Consider the following 23,892-nt stretch of genomic DNA (forward strand, 5'->3'; position numbering starts at 1 on the left):
ATATGCATGCATGCATGCATGTATGCATGTATGTATAAGAAGTCTTTAAAGCCTTACAAATGGAAGCACACATATTTGTTAAACTGGCCTTTTAATATATTGCCTGTGATTGAGATTGATGTCTCATTACCTTGGTGCTCAGTTCCTTGAATTAGGGGATTGGTGTCTCTTGTAGGTTGGTGCTTACAAATCATCTAATTGGGGCTTGTGTCGAACCTGTGTAAAAACGGTGTTGGGGTACATCGTAACACCAAGATGAGTTTTTGGGACAGGGTGATAAAGGGCTTCGATTTCAAGATGGTTGAAATGGGCGAGGGGCAAGGCGGTTTTGTAAACTATACGTATAGATCTTGACATGTCAGTTATGAAATGATGTTTCAATATAACATATTGAGTTGAAATATTTTAACATAGCAAAATAGCAATACGAACTAGAACCATTGAACATTGAACATTGAACATAATAACATAGTACATACCCAACATTAGCATTCAAAAATCAAAATTCAAATAGAAATTCAATTAGCCGTCCTGGCAGCGGTGTGGTTGCACAATGGTAGAGGTGGGGGTACTTTCTACGATAATAGATAATCGTCTATTATTAGTTAATGGTAATCTATCGTATATATTTAGTTAGTTGTAGTTTTTTTACCTTTCTTTCAACTAAAATAGAATGTTTCTATTTTTTATGATCGTTTCCTAAGGAAATATCGTTCCATTCTTTTGTATACAATGACCTCTTGGTCTCTGTTAATAACAAACAAGTATTTTACCATTTACTTTCATAATATGGTATCAAAGCCTAGTTGAATTTTTTTTGAAAATAATAATTTCTTGTTGAAATTATCTGAACAGTATTTTCAAAACTATTTTCTTCTATATTTTTATTTGCTTCAAATCGCATCTAGCTAGGGTTTTTTTTCAAAATCTTGGGCAAAATTGTGATTGTGACCTCTGTATCAGCAAATCATGACTGTAATACAAACTTCTACTCTCCAAACCGCATCTAAAAAATCACGATTTCCAACTCTGAAATATCATTTTTTCTTGCTTGCGATTTTGTCCCATACATGGACTTCAGGCTTTGTTTCTCCTAAGAAATCGCGTCATCGATTAAACCCAGCATCAACTCGCGATTTCCTTGGGCGTTTTTTCTGCAACTGAAGTCTGTAAATGACCTCTAGTGCTGTTTCACCACTGTTGGTGACCAAAAACCACTTGGAAAAGGGTCTTTTTTGATGTCTATGTAAAGAAACGACCTTAGATCTGCTGATTGCTACCACAACTCGACATTTGTAGGGCCTTTTTTTTAGCGTCCAAAACTCTATTTTTCTGCCTCCAAAACTCTATTTTTCTGCAAATCCGAGCTTAAATGGTTGCCAACTAAGTTTTTTTTTGAAACCCTAATTTTTGAGCTTGGAATTTTTTTTGATTATAGATTCTTGGTAGGTTTTTCGAGAGCTCAACTGGGTTGTCGTCTATTTTTCTGGGTGCGTCGATTTTCAAGCCAACAAATCTAGAAATCGAGACAACATATTCCTTTTGGGTTTTTTGAGCTCTTTTCTAGGTCTTCAATTTTTTTGCCCTGAAGAATGTGCTTCCATAGATTTTCACATTTTTTCATTGGAAAACGTGCCATGGCATCTTTGACAAACATTCTGCTCGAGCACAACTCAAAATTCAATGGTTGAAATTATGGCACTTGGAACCAGCACATCATCGCAATTTTTGAATATCAGAATGCCAATCAACTTGTTCTGCGCGTTACAAATTGTTCATTGCTCCTGGTCGTGATCAAGATACATGGGATCTGAATAATCGGGAGGCAGTGATGCTTCTCAAGTCATCCGTGGCTGATGATCAACTCTCTTAGATTCCATCCGACAAGACAACTGCCGATATATGGACACACCTCAAAGGTCTTCATGAGACTTTTGACAAAAGTAGAGCCTTTTTTTTGAAGAACACTCCGTTTTCTATTGTCATGGATGAGTGATGAGCGAACCTCACTCTAGGCACACTTGAATAGGATTCAGGAAATTCGTGATCAGTTACTTGCCATCGGTCGCAAGATGGAGGAAGAGGACATTGTGGTTATCACTTTTTGGAGTTTACCAAAGTCCTATGAGCATTTTTCCAGACTCTCAACATTACGTCTTCTAGTGTTGATTTGAAGTTCACTGATCTCTGCACACTTCTGCTTCAGAAAGATTGGTGGAAACAATAGTTCAGTAGTAGCTCCAACTCCACCTCCACAGAGCAAGCCTTTGTTGCCAAATCCTTTCATAAGGATAAAGGCAAGTTTCAGCAGCCTTCTTAGCAGAAGTCTTTTGCTCTCGCATCAGATGGTTCCCGAAAGAAGAACATTCAATGCAACTATTGCCACAAGTTTGGATACATGAAGGTTGAATGTTGGAAATGCTTAGCTGCACAATCTAAGCAATCAGGTTCGCAGCCCAAAGCAAACAATGCAGAGCACACTGAGCAGACGGAATCTGCCTTTTACGCCTTCATGGCTAAAAGACCTACAAATCATGTGAAGTCGTCTGCTTGGTACACTGATTCAAGTGCCTCTCGTCATTTTACTCACCGCAAAGACTAGTTCATTGACTACCAACCCTTTTAGACTCTGTTATTTTTGGTGGCAGAGAAGAGTACATTGTTGTTAGCAAGGCAACATTTAGATTCAGTCTGCTGGGAGGAATCTCATTTTCCTCGATGTGCACTATGTTCCAGGGATGGAACTAAATTTACTCTCAGTCAGCCAGTTGCTGCGCCATTCTCCACAGTTGGATGTTACCTTCAGTTCACATCAGTGTACCATCACTGATAGGGCGACTCAGTCTATTGTTGTAGTTGGTCTTGAGGATCATGATCTTTCCAAATTTACCAATTCCGGTGATTCTTAAGACTTAGCTATGGTTGCTTGACGGTCTTCTATTAGCACACTTTGGCATCAGCAATATGGGCACTTAAATGTGTATTATCTCTCACAGCTTGCTCGGGATGAGCTTGTTCTTGGATTGCTAGACATTCATACTCAATAGCTTGGAGTTTGTGATGCATGCCAGGCTGGAAAGCAACATCTTACACCTTTCACCAGCGACGATTTATGACGAGCTTCTCAAGTACTTCAGCTTGTTCATGCCAATATCTGCGGCCCTATGGCCACTCCTTCTGTTCTTGGGTCCAAGTATTTTCTGTTGTTTGTTGATGACTTCAATAGAAAAATGTGGGTGTATTTCATTAAAAAGAAATCAGATGCATTTCCTGTATTTCAAAAATTTAAACCTTTAGTTGAAAAAGAGTCCAGGAAATCTATTATTACTCTTAGGTCAGACAATGGGGGGGAATTTTGTTCTAATGATTTCTCTAGCTTCTTGGATACTCATGACATCAAATGCTAGTTAACCACACTCCATACACCACAACAGAACAATGTAGTTGAATGTCGAAACAAAACAATCTCCGAGATGGCTCGATCCATGCTCGAACCATGTTCGGAAGAAGCAGTCAACACTGCAGTTTATCTTTTGAACCAGTCACCCACAGTGGTGGTCAAAGGTAAAACTCTAGAAGAGGCTTGGTCAGGTTGCAAGCCCCGAATCAGTCACTTGAAGGTTTTTGGCTCCCTTGCTTTTGTTTGGATCCCTGATGCATCACCAAGTTGGATGCCAACAGTTAGAAACTCATGCTTGCTAGATACCTAAGTTGTCGGTTCGGATTTTGGTTTGTATGCGGGTTCGACATTCGCTCGATTTTTTTTGGGCTGGGTTCGGTTTGTTTTGGGTTTGTTTGTACAAGTTTTTTTAAAAAAGAAAATAAATAAATATGTAAACATATGCTGCAACAAATAAATTTATACACCACTATGCTAATATTGTAGCAATTTAGCAACATACACCACCATATATACTCACAATTTAGTTCGAATAGTATTACAAAATGTCAAAATGCACCATTATATCAATGTTTCGATTCAAAAACAATAATGCCAACATTACTAATCACTAATCACTATCAGTCATGTGATAAAAAATCATCAAAGAATTCCTCATCATTAGAAAGTTGTAGATTAGAAGCACAATTAGTGCCACTAGCATCAGTCGTCTCAGCTGTAGCCTCAAGATCAGCTTCAACATCATTATGTATCTCATCATTATGTTCACCAAGACCATCATCAACTGCTAGTGCATCAAAGTGTGCTTTCAACTCTGTAGACTCTGGTTCAACATCCCTTTGTTTTGCCTCCCCTTTTTTGTAGGTGTTCTTTTTGTGAGTTGTGAGTCTCAAGTTGGAATGCACAAAGACCAAGTTATCTGCCTTCTTGGAGTTTAGTCGGTTGCATTTTATTGAGTGGATAAAGGAGTATGTGCTTCAATTTCTCTCAGACGATAATGAACTAGCAACCTATCAAGATTTACAAATTTGAAATTATAGAGTGAAGAGTTTTGAATATTTATGGACAAGAAATTACATATTAGAATCTTAAGATTAAAGAAATTACTCGTGATACAATTTTGATGGCAATGGGCTGCAAGAGTTGGTACTTTTGTCCATGGAAGTACCACCATTTATGAGCATCAACATTGCTCGTCTTCAAGAGCATCAAAACCACAATCATCGGTTCTCACAAAACTCATAAATTCAGACCTCACTGCTGGTCGTAGGTGCCTTGGAAAGAGTCTTTGGAGGGCTGCCTTGAACCCTTCAAAAACTTCAGGATCTCTGTATGGAGCAACTCTAGTGTTGTTCCCCTTGAGAACATCTTGGCTATAGAACCTGGGGGTTAATGCAAAGGCAAGTAGATGCAAAGGGGTAGTCATTTTATTCCATCGCTCTTCCATGATTACTTTTAGCTCCTTGAAGAACTTCTCATCAGGTTCTTGCTCTTTCTCATTTATGATGGCTCTAATGTCTTCAACTACGGAGTGAATGACATCATATACCTCAGCCAAGCAAGGCCTAGCCATGTTAGTGTATTGGATCATGCTCAATATAGGATCAATGAACTTCAGAAGATACTCAACACAATCCCACCAAGAGTCTCATAATATCCTTTCCTTAATGACAAATGCCTTTTCACTATTAGATTGCCTCCATACACTCCAATTAACACTTGTTACCATTCTAGACAATGCCTCTTTCACTTTGATAAGGTGTCTCAAAACAATAGTGTTGGAGGCAAAACGGGTCTCAACAACCTATTTTAAGATCAAAACAATAGTAGATAAAAAATTAAGAAATCAACTAATCTATTTAAATTTAAAAACATAAAAAGTTTACCAAATTAATGCGACTAGATTTCTAAACATGTTTAAATTTTAAACAATTGAACTTACTTTCAAGAGCTCCAATTTCGAGAATTGTCTAAATATGGCTTGTGTCATATGGTGGTTTGTGACAAACATTTTGATATCTTGTACTTTTTCGTACAATTCTTTAATCCACTCAACCTTAGTGTCAATTTTTTGCAGCATTAGGTTGAGTGAGTGCACAACACAAGGCGTCCAAAAAATTTGTTCGTACCGCTTCTCAACCAATAAGCCGACAGCCTTATAATTCTTTACATTGTTGGTTACTACTTGAACAACATTCTGAGGGCCAACTTGCTCAATGGCTTGGATGAGAATGTTTGCAATGAAAGGACCGTCCTTTACCTGACCTTCACAAGCCATAGCTCTCAAAAACATTGCACCTCTTGTAGACACTGTAATAACATTCACCAAAGGATGGTTCCTCGCATCTTTCCATCCATCTGATACTATTGTGACACCTGATTTGGTCCATGAATCCTTGATGGGCAGCATGATAGCGTCTACACGAGCCGTCTCGTCATTAAGTAAAGTGGTGCATATCTTCTCATAACCGAGGCCCTTGAACCCCTTTAGAGAATCTTTAATTGCTCTCACCATGTATTGTCAATATGGTGAGCGAACAACATTAAATGATAATCTATTTGCATATACACATCTCGCTATGGCTTGATTGGCAATGTCTCTAGCATCATTTAAAAATGATGCTTCCAATGGTCCCACTGCTTTCTTACTTACAAGCTGTTGTTGAGGAGAACGTAAGAATGGATGACCCCCAATTGGTGGTTCAAGACATAAATGACATTTTCCCTTTCTTTGAAGGCCTACCGCTTTGCAATGGATGAGCAACACTTGCCCTCCCAGCAACTTCATTTGCTTGCTTTTGTTCTTGAATGTATTTGTTCACAATGTGATTTGGAAGGAGAGTTTTAGGTAGCTTTCCATTTACTCTTGGCTTTCCTGTACAAAATCTAATGCCTTTCCGAGGAATAAAGCACAAATGTGCTTTCACTCCACTATAGGAACTACTTGATTCCCTTTTGCAATGGCTGCAAATCCATACACAACCTCCTCCACTCGGCATTGGTTGAAGTATTTCCACGTGTTTCCATAATGGGGAGCATCTGTTGATTTTGAAGAGAGGATTTTTGATGCCAGAACCAGTTGCAGCCATTTCAAGAATCTACAAAGAACAAAAAAAGAAAAAATTAAGAAAAACAAAAATGATTCTTGATATATACCAATACTGTTACATGATATTTGACTACTAATTGTGTCTTGGCTAATCTGAATCATGTTATATAATATATACCAGTATAGGCTAATCGTTTATTGGCAATAAACTAGTAAATTAGTAATTAAAATGGTTTGTGATTCGCTTAGTCAAGAGATTGTATTTAAATTAAATAATTTAAATTTAAGAATGGTTAGCTTTAAAATAATACATGAAAATGCTAACCTGTAGAGAGGAGGATGACGCTGTTGCTTAGAATCCAGACTTGCTTGCAACTCAAAAACTTGTTGTGAGGAACCACAGGATGCCACTGATGCTCAAAACCAATGGGCTCACAATGCATTAATGCAACACAAAAAATTGTTGTGAACCAGGTTGCTCAGAATCCATGGGCTCGAAATGCAACACAAAATGTTATATCACAGGAAAGCAACCACAGGAAGCTGCCAAGCAATCGTGCGTAGAGACTTAGAGACAAACGATACATTGAGGAAGCAACATAATTTTTTAGGTTTAAGACATGAAATACGTGTTCTACAAATTCGTGGTGGATATATTTTCATGCACCATGTTTCATTGTTTTACTTCATCAAATCGCGACGCCATTTAGGTTTAAACTTTTACCATTTACAACTTTACAATGTTTACATTATAATATGAATAAAACAATTTAATAAAGTAAAAATAGTGTCGTAGAAGTCAAAATTTTTACAAAAATCAACAATCACTCAAATTCGTTTTGATATTCCTATTGGGTTCAGTCACGTGGTTTTGACATTCGCCCGAATTGGATTAAATTTCGACCCGAGTCCGTATGAACGATCTTTATACGAATATCACACGGAAATTGCAATTTGAATTTGAATTCGAATCGAATACGAATATATTACGAATTGAATTGCGATTTCCTAGTTGCAGCAACAAATATGGTAACCTAGTTGGATACAATAGTCTTCACAAAGCCTACTGCTTGATCGATGTTGAGACATCTCATCTCATCTACAGTTGTGATGTAGTCTTTGATGAGCAGCAAGTACCTTTCATGCCTGTTTCTCCTGTTCCCGATCCAGTAGACCAGCCTATGAAGGCTCATGATTTGGGAGTTAGGCTTCCGTTAGGTCCACCTGATGCGAGGGCTTTAGTAGCTCTTGTAGCTCTAGTTATACTAGTGATCCTTGTACAAACACCTCCAGCTTCTCCTGCAGGATCATTTCGCTTTGTAGATGCTTTGCCTGAGTTTGATCGAGATTCTTTTGATGAGGAACTTGATCACCAAGCATCTTCTGATACTAATGCTGGTCGTTCTCCTCTTTGGCCTAAGTGGTGGGCTAAGACACTTGCTGATCTTCGTGATGATGAGCTCATTAATGGGAGAACTGTTTGGAAAAAGAGCAAACCTACAGAGTCTGTCAACTTTGCTTTGATGGCCAACATTCACAGTGTGTTTGAACCTCGAACATACTCTGAGGCTAAAGGAATTCCAAAGTGGGAACATGCCACGACATCTGAAAACCAGAGCTTGCTGAAGAATAACACCTGGGTCCTTTCTAATTTTCCACCATGGAAGAAACCCATTGGCTGCAAATGGGTTTACAAAATCAAATACAAATCTAATGGTACTTTGGATAAATACAAAGCTCGTTTAGTTGCGAAGGGCTTTTCTCAGCATTAGGGCATTGATTATGAGGAGACCTTTGCTTCTATTGCAAAGATGAGCATCATCAGATTAGTCCTAGCCATGGCAACACAGTTTGGCTGCAAGGTCCATCAGATGGACCTCAAGAGTGTTTCCTGAATGGTGATCTCCATGAAGAAGTCTACATGACCCGGCCTCCTGTTTCAAGGTTGTTGGTAAAGACCATCAGGTTCTCAGATTGGTAAAAGCTCTCTATGGCTTGAAGTAGGCCCCTCCGTCATGGTACATAAGAATTGATAAGTACCTCAATGATCAAGGCTTCCAAAGAAGTTCTTCAGACTCAAATTTGTACATCGAGACTACTGACAGTGACATCATCCTTTTGGTTAGTTATGTGGATGATCTGATCATCATTGGCAGTTCGACATCTTTGATTCAGGGAATCAAACATAATTTATGCTAGTCTTTTGATATGACTAACCTTGGGCTTATGCATTATTGCCTAGGTGTTGAGGTTTGGCAACAGTGTTCTGGGATATTCATCTCTTAATCCAAATATGCTAGGGCTTTGTTAGACAAATTTTGTATGTAGGATTGCAAGCCTGCATCTACACCCATGGAGAAAGGTCTCAAGTTATCCTCAGAGTCTATTCTCCTCGCGTTGATTATACTACATACAGGCAACTAGTAGGCAACCTCATCTACCTCTTTGCTACTAGGCCTAGTATCAGTTTCACAGTCAGCTATATCTCACGCTTTATGACAGCTTCTAAGGTTGATCATTGGATGGCAGCAAAGCGTGTGCTTTGTTATGTGAAGGGCACTTCAGATTATGGACTTTTGTACTCTCAAAGTTCTAATACTAGATTCAGTGGGTTCACTAAGCTTTGTTGATGATAAAAAGTCAACTTTTGGATGTGTTCAGTTTGGGATCCGGTGCAGTCACATGGACCAATAAGAAGCAACAGGCAATTTCTCTCTCCTCTACAAAGGCCGGATTTAGAGGGATTGTTAAGGTAGGATGTGAAGCTGTTTGGCTTCGTTGGATGCTTGGGGATATGCATATGTCACTAGCAGGGCCGACTACTTTGTTTGTTGATAATGAAGGTGTTATCAAGTTAGCACAAAATCCAGTCTTCCATGAACGAACCAAGCATGTGGATGTTCATTGTCACTACATACAACAACTGGTTGAAGACGAGACAATAGATTTGCAGTATATTCCTACCACAGATTAGACTGCAAACATTCTCACCAAGCCTCTTGGTCTTGAGAAGTTTGTCAAATTCAGAGAACAACTTGGTGTTGTAGATGGATTAACCATTAAGGGAGGGTATTACGATAATAGATAATTGTCTATTATTAGTTAATGGTAATCTATTGTATATATTTAGTTAGCTTTAGTTAGCTATAGCTTTCTTAGCTTTCTTTCAGCTAGAACATAATGTTTCTATTCTTTACGATCATTTCTTAAAAAAACATTGTTTCATTCTTTTGTATATAATGACCTCTTGGTCTCTGTTAATAACAAGCAAGTATTTGACCATTTACTTTCGTAATAGTACTTGGGTACTCCAAGTACTTGGTTTGGAGACATCCTAGGGACGAGTACTTCCAAGTTTTGGGGGGTGCAAGTCCCTAGGTTTCGCTATGTAGAACACAATTCTTCTACTAGGGAGGGGGAGTGATTTAGTAGAAGATTTAACTTCTAGTCCTCAACAAATCTAAACTTTTAATGAACTATGAAACTTCAAACTTTAAACTGGAAGGAATTGGAATTAATACAAGAAAGAGATGCAAGCACACAATAAAAACAATGCATAAGATTTTACATGAGAAACGCTACTAGGATCTATTGCTCTAGTCTAGCCTCACACATAATTGCATTACAATGTTAAGGGCACTGACCTTATGGAGTCACCAATCTCCTATCTTAGTGTTGAAGTTTCAAAGCAGAAATGAAGATAAACAACAAAACAAAAGAAATAAACAAAATACAACAAATTATCTTGGGAAAACCCTCCAACTTGAGGGAGAAAAGCCTAGCCACAAATATATCTCTTGTATATATAATGAAAGAGTAGAAGACTGCTTCACAATATGGCCAAACACTAGGCGGAAATTATAGCACTCATAATAGCACCGATTTAGTTATAAATATTCAAACCATCAAATAATATCTATTGATTCATATGTATATATGAATTCCTTGTGGAAGAATATATAGATTGCCTTGACCCTTCATTGCCTTGCTGTTATAAAGTGAAAACCCTTCGTTGTTGTGAAATCCCTGTCAAAATAGGGTATAAATAAATAAATAAATAAAAAAATAAAAAATAAAAAATAATAATATATTATAATATATCAAAATACTGAGAATTAAATATTTAAATTATTGGTCATAATATATAAGTGAAAATATTATGCCCTATATATAATAATATTAATATTAAAAAAGTAATAGTAAGAAATATAATTGGTAGAATTTATATATTATTAATATCATATATGTTATTAATATATATTATCAATCAATATAAGATAATTATATTATTAATATAATATAATTATTAACAAGATATTATCATTTATGAATAGAGACGGCTCTTAGAATGAAAAGTATATATTAACTTTGAGAAATCAATAGGAAGACATTTAGAAAGATGGAGAAATATGAAAGAAAATATATGCAACTAGTTTGCAATCACAGAAATGAAATAAATTAATGGAAGTCCCAATAGGGGACATTACAGTTGTCTTGGCGCTTCATTGTCTTGGCTCTTCAACATATTGTCCCTTCAAAGTGAGAACCCTTCATTGTCTTCAATAAAGGGTTCTCACTTTGAATCAAACATGGGTCAATGAGTTTGGCTCAAAATGACACAGTTAAATCTTGATAAAACATGGGTCAACGAGTTTGGCTCAAAATCACACAGTTAAATCCTGATAGCAATATCACAATTTGACTTGTTGTGGAAATTATCTCCTACTTATCAATTGATGAGCTCAAGGGGCTTTCTAATGAATGGTTCATAAGGCACAACACTTGGTGAAGGTTTTGCAAATAGGGTTGCAAGCTTTGGTTTTAACCATGGAGGAAACTCCGTAGTGACCTCCCGGGAAGTCTCGGTGCTTCACCCCTGTGTGCATCACCTGGATCCACTGAGTGCTAAGTGTTCCATTCATACTCATGAGAGATGGATTCATGTTGAATCACTACTCATGAAACATGGGTCAATGAGTTTGGCTCAAAATCACACAGTTAAATCCTGATAGCAATATCACAATTTGACTTGCTGTGGAAATTATCTCCTACTTATCAATTGATGAGCTCAAGGGGCTTTCTAATGAATGGTTCATAAGGCACAACACTTGGTGAAGGTTTTGCAAATGGGGTTGCAAGCTTTGGTTTTAACCATGGAGGAAACTCCGTAGTTAAGCGCGCTCAGGCTGGAGTAGTACTGGGATGGGTGACCTTCCGGGAAGTCCCGGTGCTTCACCCCTGTGAGCATCACCTAGATCCAATGAGTGCTAAGTGTTCCATTTATACTCATGAGAGATGGATTCATGTTGAATCATTACTCATGAAACATGGGTCAATGAGTTTGGCGCAAAATCACACAGTTAAATCTTGATAGCAATATCACAATTTGACTTGTTGTGGAAATTATCTCCTACTTATCATTGCCATTGTAATTGATGATTTCCAAATGCAGATTTGGATCTCATATAAATATGAGAGGAGGAGACATGTCTCTTCAAGAGACATGAAGAGACATGTCTATATAGTTAATTACCATTTAGTTTATAAATAACTATAACTCACCTCTAACATATATATATAATATTAATATATTGACCATATATGTAATTTAATATAATATTATTATATTATTCTATAATAATATATAATGCATAATATATACTATACATATTATATTACATATATCATATATATATTATATATGAGAGATATATAATGTGTAATATATAATATATATTATATTACATATATAATATATACTATATATTTAAGATACTTAAGGACAATTTATCATCAATGAGGTAGCTTTAATAAAATCAATCCAACAAAGGCTACAACAAAGTCATGTCTCATAGCTTATGTAAGTAATAGACATACACTCATACATATATATAGATAGATAGATAGATAGATAGATATATTAGTAATATGAGACATAAAACAATGTTCATATAAATCATGAATACAAATACTCAATGTAATGAGTATATCACTTCGACTGATGCTATACTTCAACACTCCTTAGCAAGGGAGAAGTAACAAAAACATTTTATGAGACATCAGAATCAAGGATATCTATACACATCATATTATCTAGACTTTAACACTCTAAAATAGTGACTTGTCAAATAACTACAATCTCAATGTTATGAACACTATCATAACATATATTATGATCTCTAATTGTCCGAAACTATATCTAGAGTAATCATAATGGATTCGTTATCTATGATCTCTAATTGTCCGAAACAATATCTAGAGATGTCCATGATAACAAGCCTATCATTTTCAAGATCATCATCTTACAAAGATTACATTTTGTTTGTTCGTTATCATGGTCTCCGGCAAAATCTGGCCCAAAGAACCATTATAACAGGATTACCATTTACAAGATTGTCATCTTATAATGGTTACCTTTTATTTATATATGTCATTGAAAGATTGTCACCTTTCATTACATATCATATGTGCAATAGTAACTACCATGAACCTAGTCATAGGGTGGTACAAAGGGTTTTCACCTTAAATTTCTCTCTCATAGAGGAGAGCACATTTATAAAGAATTTCTCTTAGAACTTCTCCTTATAGAGAAGATATCATCCACAAAGGATTGCATCTCAAAAAATTCTCCCTCTGAACATCGATCATGGGAAGTTAGGTCCTCTTGTTACTTCCTTAGAAACTCTCTTTACCCAAGTATGCCTGTCAAACTCATCACTCATGATATACGTAGGAGTAGGCCCATCAACATCATGGAGTCACCCACATGTATTTCTGTACTCCCTCTGAGTATTAATCCTCTAAGCTCCAACATTGCCTTCAAAGAAGTGTCATACTCCCTCTTAATGTAGAAGAATCTCATAATCTTAATCATCAAAGATGTTTTCTTCAAGAGCCTCACTTTATCCATCTTAATCATCAGGGTCTTTGGAACTATTATCATTAGATTTAGTCTGCACAATATTTGGTAGCATATGTGAAGTACTGACCTTCTTTTCCTGTAAGAATATCCTCAAACATAAAGGAAAAAATCAAATCCAATAACCCTTATAGTATGTATAGAATTACAAATAGATGAATAGATAAATGTAAAAGATACAAGTACTTATATGCCCATGAGGGTCATGGAATATCTCCTTTTCTGAGGATTGTTCAAGTGGGAATGAAACATTGCCTATTATTCCACCCACGATGTAAAATTCTCACTCTTATATCATTGAACACTTTTACATCACATCAAATTTTACGACTTCTTTCTAAGTTCCAACTTGCTCTTTTCATCCATTTAAGCTCCAAACATTCATTATGCTTAATAGTTGAAGCTAAGAAAAACTCATCCACAATATGCCAATATCTTGATTGAGTATGATTGTGCAATTTGAATGACTCTACAACTCATACATCAAGCATCATTTATTATTTATCATAGATGGTTTAATTGAAGTCACCACTTTCATATGATGTACACAAGGGGTAGGCCCATTCACATAGTTGCATGAATTTCAGTCCTCTTGACTGTTGCAATTTATCGATCACTGAAGATTCCATGACAACATTGGTTTACTCCCTTTGAATCAATAAATGTTGAATCATATTGTTTATCTTCTCCCTCTCTTTTAAGTTTGCCTCTAATGAAATGCCGGACTCCCTTTGAATCCCAATCTTCATTTTCCTGCAATAACTTTCTCAGAGGAAAAAATCAAGACAAATAGCTCTTACAGTAAAAAATAAATAAATCACTTTTAATAATTATTCTCAATAATAATTTTAACTATAATAACATTAGAAATTTGATTGATTTCACAAACTATCAACTCATATTTGGAACTTTCATAATATTCGATATAAATAAGATATCATGTTAGATTTACAATATATCTATATATGAAAAATAATGCATTTCGTATTCTTACCTCTTGTTACCTTGGTGGTAGGACCCATACCTTTTGTGGCGTCTATGGGATATCATTTTCTCATACTCCACACCTCGTTTCCGATGGATTTACACACACATATATAGTATAATTTTATTATAGACAATAAACTATTATTTTAACCAATACTTAAGAAGTGATGTTTGATATAAACCATACAACATTTCAAAATTAGACCATCCGCTCAGGAATTTTGATGTGGCACTTTATTTGGAATGGAGACGCCAATTATGTTTAATGCTCACCGTGTCAGATAAAATAGTTTTGTTCCTTTCCGGATAAACCTGTAACTTATTTTTCAGTTTGACACGTAATATAAAGACAATATACATACCCGAAAATATTTTCTCTTCTATTCTTTACATTATAATAAAATTCCTTATTCCATCATGATCTGTGTCACCACTGAATATTACTTCTTGCATACTCAACGTATTGTAAATTATCAAAGTGTCAAAGCGGTTATACCTATTAAAGCAAGCTATTTCTAAACGCAACAACGTGTTTTTCAGTAGATTGTGTAAAAGTCATTCAATTTCTAATGCAATGGCCATATAAATGATTTAATAAAAGCGAGAGAATAAAGTTACCTATTTCTGGTTCAGAGGCGGAGGAGACAATTTCCTTTCAATTTCCAATGCTCTGAAACAAAAGAAAAGAGAGCTATTCTATTTATTTCCATACCAACTGATAGGTGACTCATTTTCCTCCCTTTGGCGCGGGTGGTATATCGAACATTGGGATGTGCAGATACCCGATGTGCAGAATTTCCTCCATCTGGGGGGAATGATATCACTTCCCACGTCACCTCTATTCATCAAATGGATGGTACTTAGTTCATTTCGTGTTTAGGGGCGATTAATGTATGTAATCTTACTCGTTCTTCCAATCTTTGTAGGTTGACTCTTGGTTATGTGGATGCCACATCACAAGGTTATAAAACCAACATTTGCCTCTTATTGGGTACAGGGAACCCATCCTTAATATCACTTTCCTTCCACGTCACAATGGTCTCGACCTTTCTAAATGCCTTCCTACTTTGTTTAGAGTGACGAATTTGATTATGTCACTTTCTAACTTGTTTCATAGTTCATTTTTGTTATTTCTTCTGCTCAGATCAGAAATAATAATGGTGATGGTGTAATCTTGCAAAAATAATAATGTCTCTAATGGATAACTAAGTGGACTGTAAACAGGTCTGCAAATTACGTAATTTTGCTCAATCTTTATGTGTCTTGTTCATAGACCTGTAGGTCTATTTCAATCTTCCCACTGAGCATGTGTTCTTTAGTGGACATATTAAAATTGCTGACTGTTCCACTATGGCTGAGTCTTTTCTTGTTGACTGTCTTTTTGTATTTGAAATGCTGATTGTATTGGTGTCTTCAATTCCTGATTGGAGGACCTATCTTTGTGCTTGGACACTATGCGAATGCACATATTATTCTGAGATTGTTGTTGGTTCTTTCCAATTCATGTTCATAACATTTTGCAATCCTGATAATAATTAACTTTAGAAGATTCCTGTTGACGATAACCATATTTTGTTGAAGTGCATGGTGTTGTTGGATATACACTGCCAAATATTTATAAAAGAAAATCAAAAGATGATTGGTGTTGTCGTCTATTACTCCTCATTGCATGTGATAACATGTGTTTCAATCTGTCTTTCATCACATTTCCTTGCTGCATCCTATATTCACCAGGGTATAAACATGGTCAACGTTAACACATTCACTATGCAGAATTTTGTATTACAATTGATCTTTGATACATTTGTAGGTGGCTCTGATACCATGTTAAAGTAACTAAGATAGTTTCTGCAAATGTATAATCATTGCCAGTGTAATTGATGATTTCCAAATGCAGATTTGGATCTCATACATGAAGAGACATGTCTCTTCAAGAGACATGAAGAGACATGTCTCTATGGTTAATCACCATTTAGTTTATAAATTACTATATGTATAACTCACCTTTAACATATATATATATAATATAATGTAATATAATTATATTATTATATAAAAATATATAATGCATAATATATAATACATATTATATTACATATATCATATATATAAGATAATTATCTTAAGGGCAATTTATCATCAGTGAGGTAGCTTTAATAAAATCAATCCAACAGAGGCTACACCAAAGTCATGTCCCATAGCTTAAGTCATAGACATACATACATACATACACTAATATATATATATATTCTTATTAGTAATATGAGACATAAAACAATGTTCATATAAATCATGAATACAAATACTCAATGTAATGAGTATAACACTTTGACTGATGCTATACTTCAACATCAATAATCAACTGAAGCTGAGCACACCAAAATTGCTAGAAACTTGTCTTCAACAGAGCACACCAAAAATGATAGAGGCTTACAAAAAAAGAGAAGATCTCTCTTGAAGCTACATTAGATTTTCAACACAGCTTAGCTATGGTCATTCATTATTTTGGGTGGTTTGATCAAGAGTGACAGCTTTAGTCTTGGCTGAGAATGATTGATTAGTTTTTTTTTTTTACTTAATTCATTATTTTGAGTTTTATATCAAAGGGACTCACATCGTTGATTTTTTTATGTTATGTAAATCTGTGTTGAGCACCAATAGATGTTGAATGACATTTCATAAGTTTTGTAATCATTTTATTATTCTCAATAAAATTCATAGGTTTGCTCGGGTTGGGTTGTTTCCCTCTGTTTATGGGGTTTTTCCCAGGATATATTGCTTGCTGTGTTTGATTCTTTTTGCTTTCTGGTTCTAGTTTTAACATGCTTTACGTCGGGCTTTTGCATTCCTTATATACGATAATTACTTCTCTGTCAAACTTGTTAGAAAATGTTCTATTTATATCATACCTTTCCTCAAGAACACCCCTCACACCCTTTTTATCACATCTTCACATTACATTCATCAGGTATGCTCACCTCTTTTATAGAAACCTATTCTATTGGATAGTTATAAAGAATTTTGTAATTTCTTCCAACTTGTAAATTGATTATCATCGGATCATCACCTTCGGGTATCATTTCCAAATAACCATTAAAAGTACCAAAAGATATAACAACTGCATAACCAAACATAACTGAATAAGGCATATATTAATTCTTCACCCAATAATCAAACATGATTGTCCATCACTAGTCAACCCAAATTAAGCATATATTAGAGGTATTAAATCTGCTATTTTTTTAGCCCATCTCTCACAATGTATACAAAGGCACAATCAAAAACAGGTTGCAAGGAATGAACAGAGATATAACCATAAAGAGTTGTCCAGATCACAGGTATTGAAGATATGTAAAAATAATTTGTCTTTGAAATTTCATATTCAGTAATTTCTGCTGTTATTCTAAATAAAACTGAATTGTTCATGTTATGTAGACCAAGTAACAAACATGTTTAAAAAAAATCTTGTTTGTTTAGAATGATTAAACACACTGAGAAATGACTGCATATCATAAGGAATGGTTATAATGAGAAAACTTGGCATCAATCACAAAATCATCTAGCAAATTAGTGTCTCCATCCTAGTTTTTACTTTTGTTGGTTGGTGCCTCCAAAATATGGTAAGCTTGCTATTATCTTTGTGAGGCTGGGTATAGGTAAAAGATCCAAGCAGCCACTCTCACCATGGTTTTTCCCTTCTGGGTTTCCATATATATATATACACGTATAGTGTTCTCATGTGATGATGTGTGATTGTGTATATCGTATGGATAGCTGCCTTAATGATAATGTGAGATGTACTAATGGTTTAATAATTAATTAGAGTTGAAGTTGAATTTGGCATATACTAATTCACCCCTCGTTTCAATATATTTGTGTACTCAACAAAGTCATACCAAGGTCTTTGGTTCTGTTACCTATGTTTAGATTCCAGATGACAAAATCTTTGTATTTGTTCAGGTAAGTGAAATGATTGAGAGATGATCATCAAGGGGTAAGAGCGGGAGGAGCACAGTTAACTTTGTTCTTATGACCTATATTCAAAGATTTTATGAGCTTTAGGTGTTTGAATAAGAAAAGGGAAAGATGAATGGAAAAGAAAATGGAAGTCAAATATGGGTTCTATAAAATAAGACTTGGGATTTCGTAGATCTTGCAATAAGCAAGAAACTTGTTGGCTACAAATGATTGTACAAGGAAGATGGCACAATGGACAAGTATAGGGCACTATTGGTTGCAAAAGTGTTCACATAGAGAGCATAAACTAGGAGTCAACCTTTGCTCCTATGGCAATGGTGAGCACCATTCGACTAGTCCTAACCATGGTAGCTCAGTTTTGTTGGACTATCCATTAGATGGCTATGAAGAGAGTATTCCTCAATGAAGATTCAGAGGAAGAAGTCTACATGTATCAACCATAAGGTTTTCAAGTTCCAACCATGGGATTTGAAAGAAGCTTCTTGCATTCTAAGTGAAGAAAGCTCCTTCAATTATGGTTTAAAATATGCACCTAGGACATGGAAAATCAATATTGATAGGTACTTGGTGAACACCGATTGTAGTAGAGTTCTTTGAATTCCAACCTATATGCTAAAACATGGGTAGCAATTTCATTCTGCTGTTGATGTTTTTGTAGCTTCAGTCGGATAAATCTTATGAGATAAAAACTATTGAAGATATATATATATATATATATATATGGTATATCAGATATAATCTATATACTTAACAAATATTTGTTTCAAATATTTGTTTTATATTAAATTCATAAATCATGAAATTTTGTGTGTTAATGAATAGACATTTCCCATGAAGGGACATGTCTCTCCTTGTCTCATCCTAAATATAAATACAAGAGATCACTTCCTTTGGAACATAGAGAAATTACAAGCAATGTTATTACATTTGCAGCGATCCTAAAACTTAACATGGTATAAGAGTCAGGCTGCAAATGTAAAAAATGAGAGAATAAGATTGGAAGGAGTATAGTTAGTGACATTGATATTCATCGTAGAGGGTAGTATTTAAATTGCAAAAGATAATAAACAAATTACAGAATATATACTCAAGAAATACATATTCGATATTATATAAATATTGTGTCTATCGTATATGTTGATAGCTAGGAAGATATACTACCTGTGGAAAATTGATATTCCTTACTAATTTGATCATAAAATGAGACATGTTTTTGAAAGACACTGGATTGTGTCTTGCACTTTACACTACGAATTTGGTCTAAATTGCTACTGTTGGATTTTAAATTGGGATTGATAGAGTGAAAAGGAAAGAACTAGAGGGAGACATCCAAAACAAGCACATGCTCTTATGTGGATCCAAATCTTCCCAGAGGGCAATGCCAGTTGTGCAAACACCCTTGCTATGTCTTCGGATTAGAGACCTATGCTGAAAAATTCACCTTTGAATCCTAACGCTCAGGTAAGTCAAACATTAATTTTTAAATCATGGATTTGTTGTTGAAGTGTTCTGTTGAGATGATAATTTTAGCTTCAAGAATGAGCTTCTTAAGTTATTTGTTCATGCTTACATGTCGAAACTAGAGAAAATTGTCATTTCGTTCGGGCTGAGTCTAACATTAGACATTACTACATATTGAGTGATAACAGACAAAACAATTTGATAGATTGTCGTTGAAATGATTATGGATGTGAATAAAGTTATAAACAACGAAGTCTATAGAGAGGATTATTTGCGACTATATATGGATAGGTCTAAGCATTCAAACTATGTACCATAGATGGAAAACTTGCCAAAGGCAAATTCACCAAGCCCCCCAAAAGTTTAATCGGGAAAAACTCCGCGATTTTAAAAAAAAACTCGGGAACCTAAAAAAACTGCTGAAATTTAATTAAAAATACATTTATTTTGCAAAATTTAATGAGAAGATGCATCTAGTAAGTTAATTAAAGAGAATACAAAAGAAACAAGCAGAGTTTAGATATATATAAATGCATAGTGCGTACAAAATTGCATTCTCATGCGAAATGCTCATGGCAGGAAGCAAAATAGTAAATAGTTTCAATCTGTCAAACTAGAAGTAAATACTAAAAGTCTAAATACATCAAGATTCAATACAATCACATCTTCCTCTTTTCAGTTGCACTAGCAGGAAAGCGAGGGGGTCTAGTTCTCGAAGAAGTGCCCCGCACTGGGATAGGGCGTGAGTTGCGTGACTGTGAACTCTGTGGTTGTGCCTCCTCGCTCAACATCCCTACTGACTGGCTCGACATCCTGGAAGAGGATGCATCTCCTCCTATATGTGGCACTAGTAATGTCTCATCCTCTGAGCCTGAATTATCATCGTCCTCGTCCTTGTCCTCAATGTCATCCATTGTGAAATGAAATTCAATTCCAGCATCCCCCTCCATGGCTTGCCTCTCCAAATCAGCGATCTCATTTGGTGTAAACAATGGACCTGGCTCCTGTGCTGTCCAATTAGAATAAGGATCTATCTCATCTAGATCAAGTGGACCAGGTAGTTTTGAACTCTGTGCCTTTTTTAGTCGCAACTTAAGATTATAGTGCACATAAACAAGGTCATTAAACTGTTTTTGAGTCATTCCGTTTCTTTTCTTTGTGTGGATGGACTCAAATAAGCTCCAATTGCGCTCACAATGGGATGAGCTACAAGGTTGGGATAGGACTCTGAGAACAAATTACCCCTCGATTCCACATAGACTTGTTGTTCGGTCACAATAAGGTCTCTCTTCGCTTCATTGGATATCATTCTCTCAATGCATTTAGAGAGACCTTCCATGACCTCTCCATTAGGATCTGAGTAGGAATCATCAGCCCTAAAACAAATAGAAAATGATGTCAAGTCTTACTACACAACCTTAAAAAGGAAAGTAAAATAAAGTCTTAGTAAAATCCCAACTTTAAGGACAATCATAGTACTTGAATTTGGGGTTGAGGAAGTAGCCTGCTGCATGAATGGGTTGGTGGAGCATATTGTTCCAGCTCCTATCAATTATTTCCCAAATGGGGTCAAATTTGAGACTGTCCCCATAATAGTAACTTCTAACAGCCTCTTTGGCCCTATTCATGGCCTCATAAAGACCTCCCATAGGGGATTGCTGCCCATCACATATGCGCAAGACTAGAACCAGGGGCATAGACATCTACATTTGAAATTTGAAAAATGCAAATTAGTTAATAACATAGTAAGTTATGAATTAATAATGAAACTTGAATAAACTAAAAATATGATGTTTTGATTCTTGAAGTTACCTCCACAATCTCCTTAGCCTTTGTAAAAAAAAACTATCATCAAAGACTATCCGTGCCACAGCCTCTCCTTCGGGCTTCTTTGAGCAAGATGGAGCAACCCAATCAGCACACACAAACATTTGTTTCAGAGCCAATATGTGTTCAAGAATACTTTGCAACGTCAAGAAGACCGTTGCAAACCTTGTCATAGCAACTCTCATCAAATCTTTGCCTTTAGTGGTCTTTCTTGTCAAACTGAGAACCCATGGGTGATTATAGATATATTTGGTGACTCGCCTAACATCTTCCACAACTGGACTCATCCAATCAAGTTTTCCTATGTCCTCCAAAAGAAGGTCAAGGACATGTGCTGCACAAGGTGACCAAAAAAGTGTGGAATGCCTTTCTTGGAGGATTCTACCTAAAAGATTAGCAAAAAATCAATAATTAGTTACAAACTTTCCATATTTAGTATTTACATCAAAACTAAATTGAATAATACGGTATAACATTTCATGATTCATATTGATTTGAACATAAAAAATTAAATTTACCTGCTGCCACATATGCTACTGCATTATCTGTGATTATTTGCACCACATTCTCTACTCCCACCTCCATGACAACATTCTCCAACATTAAAGCCAATGTGTGTGCATTTTTCACTTTGTTTGAGGCGTCAACAGATTTCCAAAACACCACATCATCTTTGCAAGCAACCAAGAAATTAATAATGGTTCTACTGCTTCCATCTGTCCACCCATCAGATAAAATGGTGAAGCCATACTTCTTCCACTCTTTCTTTTGGTCTTCTATCAATACTCTTGCCTTACCAACCACATTGTCAAGCAACCTACAAAATTTAGGTGTAATAAAGTGTTAGTAAAAAATAGGAAATAAGTTATAACAATTAAGATTTAAAATATAGCAATGAACTGAAGTGAATCACAATTATTTACAATTACTAAATAGTAAAATACTGGCCTTCCACTCATATCTTTGCGATTAGGTGACTTGTACTCTTTGCCTGATATTGAAATTGCATTCAACATATTGACCCAATAGGGACTATCAGCTGCATTCATTGAGATATTGTTGAAAAACCAAAAATCAGCTGCTGCAATATCAGTTTGCTCATGCACCTCCTTGAACCATGCAGTGCCCTCTAATGATGGCTGTGCTCCAAGTGTGTTCCTGAGCACAAAATAACTCCCTATCCCTGATGTAGATGGTGATGAAGAACTAGGACCTGTAGAAGTAGTGGAACCGGTAAAAGAGACATTTTGTTTATGGATCCGTGGGCTACGAAGAGATCCTGGTATGTTCTCAAGTGCTTCTTCTTCTTGCATATCAAAAGGAGCTCCTTGAGATTCAACTATGGCTGCCCTCATAGCTAATTTTGCCCTCTCCCTATTCAATTTTTTCTCTTCAGCAACTGCAAGTAGGGCATTGATGAATCTTTTTTGTTCTTCACTTACTTTGAGACAAAGATTTGAATCATGTTTCTTTATGCCTGCAAGGTGGTATTTGAGGTGGTTTATGCCTCCATAAATAATTCTCTCACATGGAATGCATATCACCTTCCCAACATCATTTGGAGCTTCATAGGCATATCGCTATGCCTTATCTCTCGCATTTTTAGGCCGAGTGCCTATATATCCAGATGGGCATGGTGTCTGTGGCCACTCTTCTTGCGGGTTTGTCATTTTTTTTAATGCTTGACTGCTGCTCTACACATAAATTTATAGAAAAATGAATAAACAAAGTTAGAACTTAGAGTTTAGAACAACTAGGGTTTCAAATGATTCAAAGTTCAAGCATAGAGTTAAAATGATTTTAAATGATTTGAAATCATTTACAAACAAGAACAAAAACAATAGAACATTTGTTAAAACTATAAAATTTTTTCAAACTATGATAAAATGAACATACCTGGAAAGAAATTTCTCTTCTAAAATCGGTTAGAATCCTCTAAAATCCACTCAAATCTGCCTTGATTCACTTGCAATCAGCTAAGAATGCCTCCAAACCTTCTTCTCTCCACACCTCAAGGCTCTAGACAACGCAAATGCAACAAACAATGAGAAAAAAATGATTTTTTGCCCTTTTAAGCCACCACAGGCCGCAGGTCAGGCAAAGTGCGAGTTTTAACCAAAAACTCGCCGACTAAATGGCGATTAAATGCATCCCAGCTGAGTTTTTTTTGGGTGAGTCAAGTGGCCAAAAGCTCGCTGAGCCGAAAAACTCGGCGAGTGTTTGAAACTTGCCGAGTACTCTGCGAGTTTTCCATCTATGCTATGTACCACG

At 35.8% G+C, this 23,892-nt stretch overlaps 1 protein-coding gene across 1 annotated transcript in view; it reads left to right on the top strand.

Moving 5' to 3' along the window:
* DRL1 (KTI12-like, chromatin associated protein) overlaps positions 1-23,892 on the top strand; it is a 161,906-nt gene that overhangs the window by 1,278 nt on the left and 136,736 nt on the right. The window lies entirely within an intron of this gene.

The sequence above is a fragment of the Cupressus sempervirens genome, chromosome 3 (genome assembly GCF_028749045.1).
Source record: "Cupressus sempervirens isolate cs-2001-9-10 chromosome 3, ASM2874904v1, whole genome shotgun sequence".
NCBI lineage: Eukaryota > Viridiplantae > Streptophyta > Pinopsida > Cupressales > Cupressaceae > Cupressus > Cupressus sempervirens.